General features: G+C 36.3%; 1 pseudogene; it reads right to left on the reverse strand.

Moving 5' to 3' along the window:
* The window catches only part of LOC121217179 (uncharacterized), a 102,383-nt pseudogene that overhangs the window by 13,582 nt on the left and 71,537 nt on the right, over positions 1-17,264 (reverse strand).

Raw genomic sequence — 17,264 nt, forward strand, 5'->3', positions numbered from 1 at the left:
TGAAATGACTAATATGGCCCTATGTTATGTATAACTGATTTGCTCTATGATATGTATAACTATGATTGAGTATGACATTTTGCATACACGTTTGATTTATGACATGACATACTGTATTGGGTTGGGATACTGTTATGGAGGAAGTATACTGTTACTGGCAGCTTTGTTGCAATACTATTACTGGAATCTTTGCTGCGATATCAGTGTGTTGGCGGGTGGGTCGATTTTATCCCCACATGGTGTGTTGGTGGTACGGAGTGGTGTGTTGGCTAAATTGAGATGGGTTGCATTATTGCACTGTACTATTACTGTAGTGGGCTAAGGCCCACACTGTTAATGTATTGGGCTAAGGCCCACACCGTATTGTTACTGAATAGGGCTCAGGCTCAGACTGTTACTGTATGTTGTATACTGTTTGACTGATAGGGGACACACTGAGTTTTTGTAAACTCACTTTTTCCTTTTAACTGTATAGGTAATCCTCAACCTTAGGTGATTTGGTGCTGCGAGGGACTCAGAGGTGGCCACACAATTGCAACTGTGCTACACTTGCTTTTATTTAAATTTAAAGTTTATGTTGGGTTTTGTCTATGTAATAAGGCCTTTAAGTTTGTTTAAATTTTTAATTGGGTTTTTACTTACTTGTTTTAAACTTCTAGTTTAGGAGAGGACGAACTTTCAAAATAATTACTATTTTCAAAGACACAAAATTTAAACAATAGAGTTTTAAAAGCTTCCGCGATTTTTAGATCAACTTATTATAACAAAAGCAGAAAACAAAGCAATCGTTTTGGCTAGATGTTTTGTTAAACACTAACAAAGAGGTTTTTAAATCTGGAAACGATTTTTTACCAACAAGTCCAATTTTTGAAAGACACTTCAATGTGACAAGTCAGTTTCGACCATAATGTCTAGGCTGGGTTTGGGGTGTTACATTTAGTGGTATCAGAGGCAGGTTACAAAACTCGACTGGAATGGGTTTTGAAAATATTTGGAATTTCTGGAAAACTATTTTTGAAGTGTTTTGGAAGGTTTACAAGTATGGCACACCGAGTCTCCAACGCCAAATCCATAAGTTTTCTTTATACTGTAGACTACTTGAACTAAAATACACTGAGAGATTATTATGGATAATAGGACTGTACTGAAACTCTTCAGTTAGAGTAAACAGAGACAGTAGGAAACTGGAAACTGAAGGGAGACTTTGAATTGCGAAAACAAAACTCTGATTGTTGCTTTTCATAAGACATCTGTTGATAATTACTGGAATTAATGCATCAAACTTCGTAAACAAATAATACGCTACTTGATATGAGCACTAGAGGTACTCGCAGAAGGGGTACATGAGGCCGCGGTAGAGGCCGAGAAAGTGCTAGGGCTGGGTCTTCGGCATCAGGACACATGCCCAATGTTGGGGCTAGGGAGGCACCAGCCTCACTGGTGATTGAGATGGGATCATACGATCGAGCGGCTGGGGATGATTGATACGAACTCGTCTCGTGATGTTTTGAGTCGTATGTGTTGCCCAATCGTGAATTGAGTAAGGATGGATTCGTTTCGGTTTTAAAATGAAACAAAATAGAGATAATGGCTTCAAACAAAGGTAATAAACAAAATAAAGAGGAAACAATAACAAATTAATTGGCTAAGACCGAAAATGAACCAACAATAACGAATTGTTGACCCGAATCTCAAAATGGTCTTTAGGTGTTTCCGGTTAAAGGAAACAGGAAAGGAACCTTGACCCACTATCAACTATGATAGGAACCAAAGGTATATTGAACGCCACACCAAAGGTGATAAGTTCAGCAACAAAGAAAAGATGGACGCCACAAGCTATGCTTGATAAGTCAAATCAATTCCGAAAGAACAAAGAGAATTGGATAGCTCACAATTCAAATATTTCATCTATATTCAGCAAAAAGTTGTTCCCTCTATGGCTGATTACATCTATTTATAATGCTAGAACAAGGTAACCGAATGGTCAAAAACATCCACTTAATGTGCCATAAAAAACTGATGTCTTTTCTTATTCTTTGAACCAAATAACTCCTTCCATAAAATCACTTTAATTAAGCTGATTTGAATGTCTTTAATGGCTTAGAAAATGACTCTTGAGTTGTCCTTGGCTAGTTGAATAGACACCATCTCTTACCAGCTCCTTAATGACATTCAAAGGCTTGATTAATTTCTCTTAAAAGCTCCAAAAACGGCTGGAAGTGGAAGAGTTGCTGCTGAATTTTAAAGGGCATAAAATGCTCTTTAAAAACTCCTTTTAATGATCTTTAAGCTCCTTTTTTTAACAGCCCCTTTAATTGTAACTCAAAAGAACTTGAACAGCCACTTATTAAATGTGTAACAGCCTTGAATTGTAACCACTATAAGCTAAAAAGTGACCTGCAATAAACACATTAAAATGAGTTTATTAAACACATTAAAACACTTATTAATCATAACACATATTAAACTTACTTAAATAAATGAACTAAAACATATATGCAATAATTATTCCTGCAACTAGTTTAATTAAAAAAGCATAATTTAAAGAACTTAATTTATGCATCAATAAATAATCCTAGGAACTAGATCAATTAAGAAGCATCTTATTTAATAAAGTTCAATAACTAACTCATGTATTAAAACTTTAAGATAAGTTAAATTAATTGATCAGCAACTTATTTATTAAACTAAAACAAGTTAACTAAAAGAAACAAATTCAACTTGCAATAAATTGCAAGTAACGCCTTTTGAACGGTTTGAAGCACGACTATCAAATCCGGCCACTCCCTCTTCCCAAGCTCGTTCCACATAGCTTGCTATTGCATTTCGAAATCTCTTAGCTCGTGATCGAGTTATTGGTCCTCGTGGCAGGTCAATGGATTCGATAGTAATTTCCCGGGCTAAGGTTGCATCATTCCCCCCTCTTCGAGGCGATTTGCTCCCAAATCGCCACCTACATCGAAAAGAGATAAATCAGCAACATTAAAAGTAGCACTAACCCCATACTCACCAGGTAAATCTAACTTATAAGCGTTATCATTAATTCTCTCCAAGACTTGAAAAGGTCCATCTCCTCGTGGTAATAGTTTGGATCGTCTTTGAACGGGAAATCTCTCCTTGCGCATGTGAATCCAAACCCAATCACCAGGTTCAAATATTACTCATTTACGACCCTTGTTAACTTGATGTGCATATTACTCCGTTCTTCGTTCAATATTATCCCTAACTCGCTGATGTAATTGTTTCACAAAATCTGCCTTTTTCTTTCCATCTACATGCACCAATTTATCAAAAGGTAAAGGCAATAAATCCAATGGAGTTAAGGGATTAAATCCATACACTACCTCAAATGGTGAAAACTTGGTAGCTGAATGTACCGATCGATTGTATGCAAATTCAATGTGAGGTAGACACTCCTTCCAAGTTTTTAAATTCTTACGTATAATGGCCCGCAGTAGTGTTGACAGAACTCTATTAACAACCTCTGTTTGGCCATCAGTTTGGGGATGACTTGTTGTGGAAAATAATAGCTTAGTTCCAATCTTTCCCCATAAAGTCCTCCAAAAGTGGCTGAGAAATTTAGTGTCTCGATCCGAAATAATGGTTCTTGAAATTCCATGCAATCGTCAATCTCCCTAAAAAATAGATTGGCAACATTTAAAGCATCGTCAGTTTTGTTACATGCAATGAAATGAGCCATTTTTGAAAACCGATCAACTACAACAAACACAGAATCTTTGCCATTCTTTGTTCTAGGAAGACCCAAAACAAAGTCCATAGAAATATCCATCCAAGGCATTTCTGGAATCGGTAATGGAGTATAGAGTCCATGTGGCTGGACCCTTGATTTCGCCTTCTTGCAAACAATACAGCGATTGCACACTTTAGCCACATCTCGTTTCATCTTTGGCTAATAAAAGTGTTCTTGAAGAACGGCCAAAGTTTTGGCAATACCAAAATGTCCCATTAAACCCCCACTATGTGCTTCATGAACCAGCAAATTTCTAGTTGATCCTTGGGGTATGCACAACTTATTTTCTTGAAATAGGAATCCATCTTGCTGATAGTACCTGTCATACGCACCTTGCACACATAACTTGTAAACTTCTCCAAAATCAGAATCATCAGCATATAATTCCTTTAAATAAGCAAAACCAAGTAACTTAACATCCAAATAATTTAAAAGAGCATACCTTCGCGATAAAGCATCTGCAACGATATTTTCCTTACCTTACTTATACTTAATCACATATGGAAAGGATTCTAAGAATTCTACCCATTTTGCATGTCATTTGTTAAGCTTAGTTTGCCCTCTCAAATGCTTCAAAGCCTCATGGTCCGTGTGTATAACGAACTCCTTAGGCCAAAGGTAATGCTGCCATGTTTCTAATGCACGTATCAATGCGTACATTTCTTTGTCATATGTGGGATAATTGAGCGTAGCTCCATTAAGTTTCTCACTAAAATAAGCCACCGGTCGCCCATCTTGCGTTAAAACCACACCTATTCCTATTCCAGAAGCATCACATTCTACCTCGAAAATTTTGTTAAAATTCGGCAAACATAAAAGTGGAGCATTAGTCAAGCAATCTTTGATTTTAACAAAAGCATATTCTTGTTCATCAGACCAAATAAAAGGTGAATTTTTTTTTATAATACCGGTTAATGGGGCAGCAAGAGTGCTAAAATTCGGTACAAACCTCCTATAGAAGCTTGCAAGGCCATGAAAGCTTCTAACTTGGCTGATGTTATTCGGTCGTGGCCATTCTTGTATTGCTTTAATCTTCTCTTGGTCCACCTCAAATCCATTCGCACTTACAACAAAACCTAGAAAAACAACTTTGTCAGTACAAAAGTTACATTTCTTAAGGTTTGCATACAATACTTCCTTTCGTAAAACCTTCAAAATAGCATGCAAATGTTCAAGATGTTCAGTTAATGATTTGCTGTAAATTAAAATATCATCAAAATAAACTACGCAAAAACGACCAATGAATGACCTCAAAACGTGGTTCATCAACCTCATGAAAGTACTCGGTGCATTGGTGAGGCCAAAAGGCATCACTAACCACTCATACAAACCGTATTTAGTCTTAAACGCAGTCTTCCACTCGTCCCCTCCCGCATACGAATTTGATGATACCCGCTTTTTAGATCAATCTTAGAGAACAATTTTGCTCCACTAAGCTCGTCTAACATATCATCAAGTCTAGGAATGGGATGTCGGTATTTGACGGTAATTTTATTGATAGCTCGGCAATCTACGCACATCCTCCATGAACCATCTTTTTTAGGCACCAACAGAACGGGAACCGCACATGGACTTAAACTCTCCCGTATATAGCCTTTTTCCATTAATTCCGCCACTTGTCGTTGCAACTCTTTAGTTTCCTCTGGGTTGCTTCGATAAGCTGGTTGATTTGGAATTGTAGCTCCGGGAATAAAGTCTATTTGGTGTTCAATACCTCGAAAAGGAGGCAATCCACTTGGCACATCTTCCGGGAAAACGTCTTTGAATTCCTGAAGCAAAGAAACAATAGACAAAGGTAAAGAATTATCAAGTTCGTTAGCATCAAATAAGCATCCCTTGTACATAAGTACAAGTACGGGTTGATGCAACAACAATGATTTTCTTATCTCTTTTTCTCTCGCAAATACGCTCATTTTACCACTCTCAATTTCTTTTTGACTTTCTTGTTCCTCTTGTACTTTTACCTTCACTCCCTCAATTTTTTCTTTCTTTTTTTCATTTTTCTTGTCTCTCTCTTTTTCAATCTTTTCCTTCAACTTCAATTGATCTTGGTACACTTGCTTTGGAGTCAATGGTGCTAAAGTTACATTCTTGCCTCGATGCTTGAATGTATAGCGATTTGTATAACCATCATAGATCACGCGCCTATCAAACTGCCATGGACGTCCCAAAAGTAGATGTCCCGCATGCATAGGAACTACATCGCACACCACTTCATCTTGGTACTTTCCAATAGAAAATGCCATCACAGCTTGTTTTGTTACTTTCAGCTCACCTCCATCATTTAGCCATTGCAACTTGTATGGAGTTGGATGTTTAGTTGTAGCCAAACCTAGCTTTTCCACCAACATAATACTAGCTACATTAGTACAGCTACCACCATCAATGATCATACTACATACCTTGCCTTGAATGTGGCATCGAGTGTGAAAAATATTCTCCCTTTGTTGATCAGTTTCAACACTTTGAATACTGAGGCTACGCTTCACCACAAGAATTTCTCCTTCAACGGGTAACTCTAAATCTTCATCATCGGATGGCATTTCAGGTTCATTTTCATCATCTTCATCATCGGATGGCATTTCAGGTTCATTTTCATCCTCTTCCTCCGACTCAACTTCTCCATCAGCTCTTATCACCATAATTCGTCGATTGGGACATTGACTAGCTATGTGCCCTCGGCCTTGACACTTGAAACATCTTATGTCTCTCGTGCGATTTGGCGCTTGCTCATTTTTATTTCGACTTGTCTCTCCAATGGGTTGATTTGATTTAACTGCTACAGTCGGCTCTTTTGTTCTAACAGGGGGTTTGTTGACTCCTTGATTCCATTTGTTGGTTGAAGAATTGGCATAGGGTCTACTAACTCCTTTTCGCTTAAGTTGCTTTTCAACCTTAATCGCCATGTGAACCATGTCCATCACTTCAACATAGTGTTGTAGTTCAACTATGTTGGCAATGTCACGGTTTAAACCCGCAAGGAACCTAGCCATGGTTGCCTCTCGATCCTCCTCGATATCAGCTCGAATCATCGCTATCTCCATCTCCTTATAATAATCTTCAACACTTCTATTTCCTTGAGTAAGGTTTTGAAGTCGTTGATAAAGATCTCGATGGTAGTATGATGGAATAAATCTTTTCTGCATGACTGATTTCATTTCTCCCCAAGTAGAGATGGGTCTTTCACCATTTCGTCGTCGACTAGTTACAAGCTGGTCCCACCACACTATGGCATAATCAGAAAACTCAATTACCGCGAGTTTCACCTTTTCACTCTCCGAATAGTTGTGGCAATCAAAAACAAGCTCAATCTTCTTTTCCCACTCCAAATAAGCTTTAGGGTCATTCTTACCTTGGAATGGTGGAATTGTCATCTTGATATTCTTAAGATTGTCATCTGGTCGTTCACGATCTCTAGGACCTCGTTGTCGTTGACGGCCTCGACGTCGTACACTTTGGGCAGATGAGTGATCACTTTCTTGTCCACTTGCTTCATAAGGATCTTGAATTGGACGTTCTCGCTCTTGTCTTGCATCTTCCGGAGTCATCTCACGTTGTTCTCGTCTCTCGACTCGATATAATCGATCTTCAATTGGTTCAAGTTTTCTATCAAATAATCACTCCATCTCTCGCATAATTGCTTGAAGGGTAAGATCTGGCACTCATCCTCCAACATTTCTTACGGGACAGAACCCTCCTTTCACATTTTGATTTCTTTCCGGACTTCGTGACATTTTTTTTAAAATGAACTCACAACAAAGAATCTCACTATCCACTCACAAAGAAATCTCACTTCCTTGGCTTTTATACTCTCGAATAAACTCACCACTCTCTTGCCTCTTTCCACTCACTCCTCCTCTCTAAGTTCTTAGGAATTATTTAAACTTAAAAAGCAGTTGTTGTGGGTCGGCTTACAACCTTGATGTTTGGGCTTGGTAAGAATATTGTAGGACAAAGGAAAGTAGGCTTGACTCAAGAAATGAAAGGTTGGATGTGGCGAAATAGTAGAAGGTAGTAATAACTATAATTTGGGCAGCAAACAACAACAAAATTTCAAAACTAGCTTCTTCTTTTTTTCACGAAAATTTTTTTTTTCACGAAATTTTTTTTTACGAAATTTTTTTTTCACGAAATTTTTTTTTCAACTTGATATCCAATCTCTTGAGTTTGAATGGAAACCAATTTTTTTTTTGAATTTTTTTTGAATTTTTTTGAAGAAACTACAATACCGTATTGTCGACAATGTCGATTCTTACTCCAAATTCGCTAGCTCTGATACCAATTTGATACGAACTCGTCTCGTGATGTTTTGAGTCGTATGTGTTGCCCAATCGTGAATTGAGTAAGGATGGATTCGTTTTGATTTTAAAATGAAACAAAATAGAGATAATGGCTTCAAACAAAGGTAATAAACAAAATAAAGAGGAAACAATAACAAATTAATTGGTTAAGATTGAAAATGAACCAACAATAACGAATTGTTGACCCGAATCTCAAAATGGTCTTTAGGTGTTTTCGGTTAAAGGAAACAGGAAAGGAACCTTGACCTATGATAGGAACCAAATGTATATTGAATGCCACACCAAAGGTGATAAGTTCAGCAACAAAGAAAAGATGGACGCCACAAGCTATGCTTGATAAGTCAAATCAATTCCGAAAGAACAAAGAGAATTGGATAGCTCACAATTCAAATATTTCATCTATATTCAGCAAAAAGTTGTTCCCTCTATGGCTGATTACATCTATTTATAATGCTAGAACAAGGTAACCGAATGGTCAAAAACATCCACTTAATGTGCAATAAAAAACTGATGTCTTTTCTTATTCTTTGAACCAAATAACTCCTTCCATAAAATCACTTTAATTAAGCTGATTTGAATGTCTTTAATGGCTTAGAAAATGACTCTTGAGTTGTCCTTGGCTAGTTGAATAGACACCATCTCTTACCAGCTCCTTAATGACATTCAAAGGCTTGATTAATTTCTCTTAAAAGCTCCAAAAACGGCTGGAAGTGGAAGAGTTGCTGCTGAATTTTAAAGGGCATAAAATGCTCTTTAAAAACTCCTTTTAATGATCTTTAAGCTCCTTTTTTTAACAGCCTCTTTAATTGTAACTCAAAAGAACTTGAACAGCCACTTATTAAATGTGTAACAGCCTTGAATTGTAACCACTATAAGCTAAAAAGTCACCTGCAATAAACACATTAAAATGAGTTTATTAAACACATTAAAACACTTATTAATCATAACACATATTAAATTTACTTAAATAAATGAACTAAAACATATATGCAATAATTATTCCAGCAACTAGTTTAATTAAAGAAGCATAATTTAAAGAACTTAATTTATGCATCAATAAATAATCCTAGGAACTAGATCAATTAAGAAGCATCTTATTTAATAAAGTTCAATAACTAACTCATGTATTAAAACTTTAAGATAAGTTAAATTAATTGATCAGCAACTTATTTATTAAACTAAAACAAGTTAATTAAAAGAAACAAATTCAGCTTGCAATAATTTGCAAGTAATGCCTTTTGAACGGTTTGAAGCACGACTATCAAATCCGGCCACTTCCTCTTCCCAAGCTCGTTCCACATAGCTTGCTATTGCATTTCGAAATCTCTTAGCTCGTGATCGAGTTATTGGTCCTCGTGGCAGCTCAATGGATTCGGTAGTAATTTCCCGGGCTAAGGTTGCATCAATGATGTACTATCCCAAGCTATGCTCTGCATTCTGGAAAGGGTCGTAGGGACCAGTATTGGTGCTGTGGGCCGTGGTCAATTTCAGAATGACTCCGGTCGAATGGAGAGGAAATTTTCAGGGGTATTTCTGGAGTAGCCCCTAATATGGCTGAATACTGATTGGAAGTCACAGAGAGAATAATAGAGGACCTCGACTACACTTCTAAGCAAAAACTAAAAGGTGTAGTGCCTTTACTGCGAGACGAAGCCTATCAGTGGTGGCTTACTATGAGAGAGGGTACTCAGGCCGACCGGTTAATGTGGGATTTCTTTAAGGCGGTATTCCAAGGAAAGTATGTGGGCGCAAGTTATGTGGATGCCCGGAGAAGGGAATTTTTAAGCTTGACCCAGGGGAATAAAATTGATACAATCTGCCTCGGTGTTGAGTCGAGTCGTATTTTAGTTGCCCGATTGTCGATGAGGAAGTTTTGTTCGGTTTCAAAACTGGATGAATCTTGGTCAAGTATGGAATTGTATGTTGGAATAAGCTCAAGATGGCCAAAAGATAGATCGATTTTAGATGGAATAACTTTGGATGGGCTCGGTTTAACAAAGAAGTACGATAGAAAAAGTAAGTGATGGAGATGAATAATAGAACTTAAACATCAAGAAAGATTCGATACTATAACGAGTATCATCCCAAATCTTATATGGTGATATGGGGGTTGCGCGCGGACCAAGATCGAGTTGCCAAGTCACGGGAAACTCCTACGAAAGCTCTAAACAAACAGATCTGAAAATTAAAACAAAGAACAAGATTAAACTAATCAGATCTGAAATTAAATCCCCAAATTCAATTAAATGAGCAGCAAGGAACAAAGAACGAATGAATAAATGTATTCGGAGTTCAAGAGATGAAATCGAACTCCAATAGTGAAATCCCACAAGCCGAATCTGCCCAAGAACAAACCGACAAGAAAAACCCCAAATTCCAGCAACTTGATTTCCCCAAAATCAGAATGTATTAATCGACAAGAACCCTAGGATTTAGGGATTTTGGTTCGAAAGTTTACTGCCCAAAAGTAGACCGATTAAATGGAAAGATCTTGGAGTTAAACAAAGCTGAAACACAAGCAAGAACAGCAAAAAAGATTAGATAATGAATCTGCACAAGTAGGAATAAAGAAACAAATCGAAACAGCAAGAAATAAAGAAAAGTCCTAAGAACCCTTGAATTCCCGAAAGAATTCACAAATTCCTTCAAACGGCTCTAATCTCCCCTCCAAAGAATATCAATGGCAAGAAGAAGGTTGAAGATGGCTCCCACAATCAAAAGATTGTTAAAACAACTTCTAAAGAAAACTCAAGAGAGAAATTGATACGAGTCACAAAGGCCCAACCCAAGCTTAAGAAGGTGATGGGCTCAAATCAAGAAAATCAAAATTCACTTTCTTGTTTTCAAGAAAATCAAGAAATCGAATCTTGGCCCAATTTTGCTGTTCGGAGCGATTTCAAGAATCAAGAAAATCAAGATTTCAAATCTTGGAAATCTTGGTCCAAGAAACCGAATCTTGCAGCCAAAGCGCGTTGGATCTCCATTACGAGCGTCAACGACCCAATTTCGGTAGGAGATGGATCACAAGCCCAAATTCTTAAAGGCGAGGCCCAATAAGCAAATTCCCAGCCCAATCAAGAAATCCATACATATTAGTTGAAAATCAGGCCAAAATGTCAAAGGGCCCAATTTGTAAACATTTTAGTTGTTTAAGTTAATTTTTAAGTTTTAGGAATATCACATGTTAAATTCGGCCCAAAACAGCCCAATAGGATGCATGGCCGAATTTTCCTTTGTTTTTTTTAATTAAGTTTAAATTTTTAAGTTTTCTAATTAGATTAGGATTTGTTGGAGGCCTATATAAGCATTGGTCAGCCACCCTTTGTAAACATCTGATTATTATTTTTTCTATCAAATTTCAGATTTGTTTAAGTGTAGAATTCTCTTTGAGTTTTTTCTCCAAGAATTCTCTCTTGGGTTTTCTTTAGAAGTTGTTTTAACAATCTTTTGATTGTGGGAGCCATCTTCAACCTTCTTCTTGCCATTGATATTCTTTGGAGGGGAGATTAGAGCCGTTTGAAAGGAGTTGTGAGATCTTTTGGGATTTCAAGGCTTCTTAGGACTTATCTTTTAATTTCTTGCTGTCAATTCTTTCTTTATTTCTGCTTGTGTTGAATCTTTATCTAATTTATTTTCTGTTTTTATTGTGTTTTCAGCCTTTTTCTATCTTAAGGAATCAGCCCAAAAATCCCCAATTTCTAGGGTTCTTCCATACTCTTTTTGGGTGAAATTAGATTGTCGAAATTTGGGGAAAACTATCTTGGTGTTCAATTGGGCAGAATCGCAATCTCCTTTAGGGTTTCAAGAACCCTTATTAACACTTATTTCTATTCTCAATTTGATTCTTTGCTGATTTGGGGATTTTATTTTAGCTCTGGAAATTCAAAGTTCTAATCTTTTAATTTTCTATTTCGTTTCAGATCTGATTGTTTAGGGTTTTCGTAGGAATTTCTCGTGACTTGGAAACTCGATCTTGGTCCTTGCACAAATCCCGTATCATTTGGTATCAGATTTTGGGCGTTTTGGGTGTTCTTGGTTGATTTCTAAACTGATCTCTATTTTTTAAAGCATAAACAGCAGTTTTACCCAGAAAAATTGTTCAAAAAAAATTCATTTGAGTGGGTAAACGTTGTCCGATTGATCTAAAATTTTACATACATGTTTTTGGCATTGTGATTGAATATAAAAAAATTATTATCAAAAAAAAATCAGTCAAACAAGTCAAAAAAATCAAAAAAGACGAAATTCAATAAAAATTTTAAAAAAGATTCAGAGGGTTGAATTTGGTGCCCAAAATTTCTAGATCAAAAATTCAATATTTAAGGACATTCCAGATTTAATTTCGTGATTTTTAGAGATCAGAAACACCTCGAACGAAGTTGTCAAGTTACTCCGCAGTTTTTCGAGTTTTCTGTTTTCAACAATTTTTATTGATTCTTAGCTATAGGTTTTCATTTGTTTGCCTTTATTCTTCCTTTACGTTATCTAACACCTTCTTGTTTCTTGTGTTAGTAGGATTTAAACGTTTGCACAACTTCTTCCTCGGTGCAACTCGAATCAATTGGTGTCTCGTCAGTTTTTGGCATCCTAGTGCAAATTAGGATTCTTTGGTAGATCGGTTCATCCACTCTCTAATTGGTTGATATAAACTCTGATAAAGAACTCAGAAGATTGAATTCTACCTCATTGAGAATTTGAATTTTCTTTTTGAGTGATTAACGGTGAGGTTTGCTAACTTTTATTTTTGAGTGTTGAGTGTTTATTTTGCAGGTATTTCAAAAAAAAGAGGAAAAAAATAAGATGGTAGTCCACCGAACCCTTAATAGCCAAATGGGAGACGATTTTGATAACCAAAGGACCAATATTTTCCATTCTAGGTGTTTTATAAAAGGTAACTTATATTCACTTATTATTGATAGTGGGAGTTGTTCGAATCTAGTTAGTAGTTATTTGGTGGATTCCTTAAAGTTACCTTGTATCGAGCACCCTAAGCCGTATCACCTTCAGTAGCTTAATGAATGCTCAGAAGTTAAAGTTACAAAACAGTCCTTGATCACTTTTAAGCTCAGGAAGTATGAGGATGAGGTATGGTGTGATGTGGTCCCAATGCATGCGGCACACTTGCTCCTTGGACGGCCTTGGCAATTTGATCGTGATGTTACACACCAAGGCAAGCTTAATAGATACTCTCTTGTGTTTAAAGGCCGAAAATTCACTCTTGCTCCTTTAAATCCCAGTAATGTATATAAAGATCAATTAAAAATGATGAAATTTTGTGAGGGGGTAAGGGAGAAAGGACAAATACAAAAGACAGAGAGAAAAGAGGCTAGTAGTGAAAAAAGTCAAAATCTAAATAGCCCAAAGGTGAGTGAATCCGCAAGTGGTAAAATGAGAGTGAAAAATTTGATGGCAACAAAAAAAGATGTGCGGAGAGCCCTACTCAATAAACAGCCTTGTATCCTTGTGAGGTTTAGGCAAAACTATTTATCTTTATCTAACATTAACGAAAATTTGCCTAGTGTGTTTCAATGTTTTTTGTAGGATTATGAGGATGTTTTTAGTAAGACCCCTAAAGGTTTACCACCTTTACGTGGGATAGAACACTTCCATTGGCCACATTCGAAAGATAACTTTCAACTTCAATACCTCTCAAATGAAAGACGCTTTCATACGATCAACTTAGGCAAAGATGAAATCACACTACATGATCCCGAAGGTAAGCGAGGTAAGGAAATTTTAGAAACCGAGTCCAGTGCAGATTTGAAAATTATTGATAAAACTTTTGGTGACTTAGTTCTTAAAAGATCCCCTCATTTTGATCCAATTAATTGTTACTCTTCGATTGTGGTTGATAAAGTCATTACGAAAAGAAGTGTGATTTGTTATTCTCTTGATTTACCTTGTGTAAAATCCTCGAATTTGTCCAAATCTATTTTGGAGAATAAGGTAACGAAATTTTCCAAATTTTTTTCAATTTATATTCGTGCCTTAAACAGTTTATGTGGTTGTACATGAAGTTTGAGTTCCATTTGACAAAGGTTAACTCAACAACGGAGATTCGACTACACTATGCCCCCGATGAGCGAAGGTTTGTTTTAAATGAAAAAGGTAAAATCGACCCTTATTCTTTTGCTTATCAAGGTAAGATGCTTGAAACCTTTGAAACACTTTTGTACTCCTCGGATAGCGACAAAGATCGTGTTGATGAACACTTAGATCGAAACGTGCTTGACTGTCCTATTTTATTTATTGATGATAAATCTATTTTGATGGTTGATAAAAAGATTCTTGTTTTTGATAATGCATGTGTGAGTGAATCTATAGACCGTCGATTAAGGCATGGTAATCTGAATCTGTCCATTCACATGCGTTATACCTGTTCTATTATGCTTATAATTGGACTACAAGCTTGTTTGCGTTGCTATTTACTATTTCATGGCTATTCTTTTCAGTGGACTCAATTGCCATTAGTCCCGTTCGATTGAGGAAAGTCGAGTTCATTTGATTTTTTTAGATTCGAGGACGAATCTTTTTGAGGAAGGGGAATGATACGAGTCACAAAGGCCCAACCCAAGCTTAAGAAGGTGATGGGCTCAAATCAAGAAAATCAAGATTCACTTTCTTGTTTTCAAGAAAATCAAGAAATCGAATCTTGACCCAATTTTTCTGTTCGGAGCGATTTCAAGAATCAAGAAAATCAAGATTTCAAATCTTGGAAATCTTGGTCCAAGAAACCGAATCTTGCAGCCAAAGCGCGTTGGATCTCCATTACGAGCGTCAACGACCCAATTTCGGTAGGAGATGGATCACAAGCCCAAATCTTAAAGGCGAGGTCCAATAAGCAAATTCCCAGCCCAATCAAGAAATCCATACATATTTAGTTGAAAATCAGGCCAAAATGTCAAAGGGTCCAATTTGTAAACATTTTAGTTGTTTAAGTTAATTTTTAAGTTTTAGGAATATCACATGTTAAATTCGGCCCAAAACAGCCCAATAGGATGCATGGCCGAATTTTCCTTTGTTTTTTTTAATTAAGTTTAAATTTTTTAAGTTTTCTAATTAGATTAGGATTTGTTGGAGGCCTATATAAGCATTGGCCAGCCACCCTTTGTAAACATCTGATTATTATTTTTTCTATCAAATTTCAGATTTGTTTAAGTGCAGAATTCTCTTTGAGTTTTTTCTCCAAGAATTCTCTCTTGGGTTTTCTTTAGAAGTTGTTTTAACAATCTTTTGATTGTGGGAGCCATCTTCAACCTTCTTCTTGCCATTGATATTCTTTGGAGGGGAGATTAGAGCCGTTTGAAAGGAGTTGTGAGATCTTTTGGGATTTCAAGGCTTCTTAGGACTTATCTTTTAATTTCTTGCTGTCAATTCTTTCTTTATTTCTGCTTGTGTTGAATCTTTATCTAATTTATTTTCTATTTTTATTGTGTTTTTATCCTTTTTCTATCTTAAGGAATCAGCCCAAAAATCCCCAATTTCTAGGGTTCTTTCATACTCTTCTTGGGTGAAATTAGATTGTCAAAATTTTGCGAAAACTATCTTGGTGTTCAATTGGGCAGAATCGCAATCTCCTTTAGGGTTTCAAGAACCCTTATTAACACTTATTTCTATTCTCAATTTGATTCTTTGCTGATTTGGGGATTTTATTTTAGATCTGGAAATTCAAAGTTCTAATCTTTTAATTTTCTATTTCGTTTCAGATCTGATTGTTTAGGGTTTTCGTAGGAGTTTCTCGTGACTTGGTGATACGACCCGCCCCCGGGAACGGCTATTGTTTCAGCCTACAAGCGAGGCTCGTCGTTTTTACAAGCTGGACGTAGCTCAATTTTATTTTTGTGGAGCTTCATTTAGCTCATTTCCAGCTCCTTCAAGTTCAATGAGCTCGAACCAGCTCAAAATTAGCTCAAAATAACTTAGTCAATAATATAGTAGCTGAAATAATTAATTGAGTTAGTTAAATTAGTTATTTACAAGCTTAATTAATTTTCGTTATTAAATTGGTCTTAAATCTGGTCAAATTTAATTATGCATGATATTTTAGTTATTATGACATGTTATTAATTTTGTCTTAATTTATACAGCTTATAAATATGTTTTTAAGCTTGTTTTAATATGTTAACTTTATTACTTGTTTTAATTATGTCCTAAGGCTGCCGAATTTAATGTGTAGCATTTTAGTGTTAATTTAATGTGTCTAAACATGAACTTGAATTATTTGATGAATGTTGCTACAGGTTCCATGAACGTTTTTGGAGCATGAAAGGTATTAAAAGAGGGTACATGAAGGGGACGGCACATGCATGAATGGGAGAATGAAGTTGGCTGCTGTTTGAAGTCTCCTAAGTGACCATTCAGCGGAATTTATTGCTTACACACTGTTGAATACATCATGGCTGTTCGGATCAAGGTGTTCACATTCAAAGACTCTTCAAAACTTGGTTTTCACACTCAAAGTGACTACTCAACATCTTCTTAATTGCTGGTAATTTTTCAGCAATAGTTGCCAATTAAATGAGCTCCTTTAAGCACATCAACCGAATGTAGCTGCTGCCATTTACTCCCTCAAGCTCCAAGTTCAATTGTCCATCTAGAAGGTGACCATTGGAGCTCCAAGTTCAGCCGAATCTAGCTAGCCCATTTAAGTAATTCATTTGCTTAATTTTTAAGGAATTTAAGTGACCATTCGGCTAGCCTAGTGGATTATTATAAATAGCTGAATTTTCACTTTGTAAGGGACTTTTTTGACATTTTTAATTAGCGAATTGCTGCCAAATTTGTGAGGCATTTTCTCTCAAATTTCGTTCGAGACCCGTAAGACTTATCTAAGCTTTTAGTGGCGTCTTTCTGAGTCTTTTCCGAACTTATCACTCCTTTGATACCTTTGGTTCATACTTTCCTAAGTATCGGGTCAAGGTCCTTTTCAACCATTTCCAATTCATTTAGGTCCTATAAGTTTTTGGTCGACACTTTTCTTTAGTGTTGGTTCATTCTTGACCTCTTTGAACCATTACCAATTCGTACCAAATACCATACCATTTCGAGCCAATTCCCAAATACCAAAACGTACCAAAACCAAATACCATTTCTTAATTATTCTAAACCGAACTGTCCATTCTATTCATACCTTTTCGACTTAAACCAAATCCACATCCAACTTTGCACGAACTTATCTTACTTCTTTGAACACAAATATATTCTAACTCATT

This window comes from Gossypium hirsutum, chromosome D05, assembly GCF_007990345.1.
Source record: "Gossypium hirsutum isolate 1008001.06 chromosome D05, Gossypium_hirsutum_v2.1, whole genome shotgun sequence".
NCBI classification, from domain to species: Eukaryota; Viridiplantae; Streptophyta; class Magnoliopsida; order Malvales; family Malvaceae; genus Gossypium; species Gossypium hirsutum.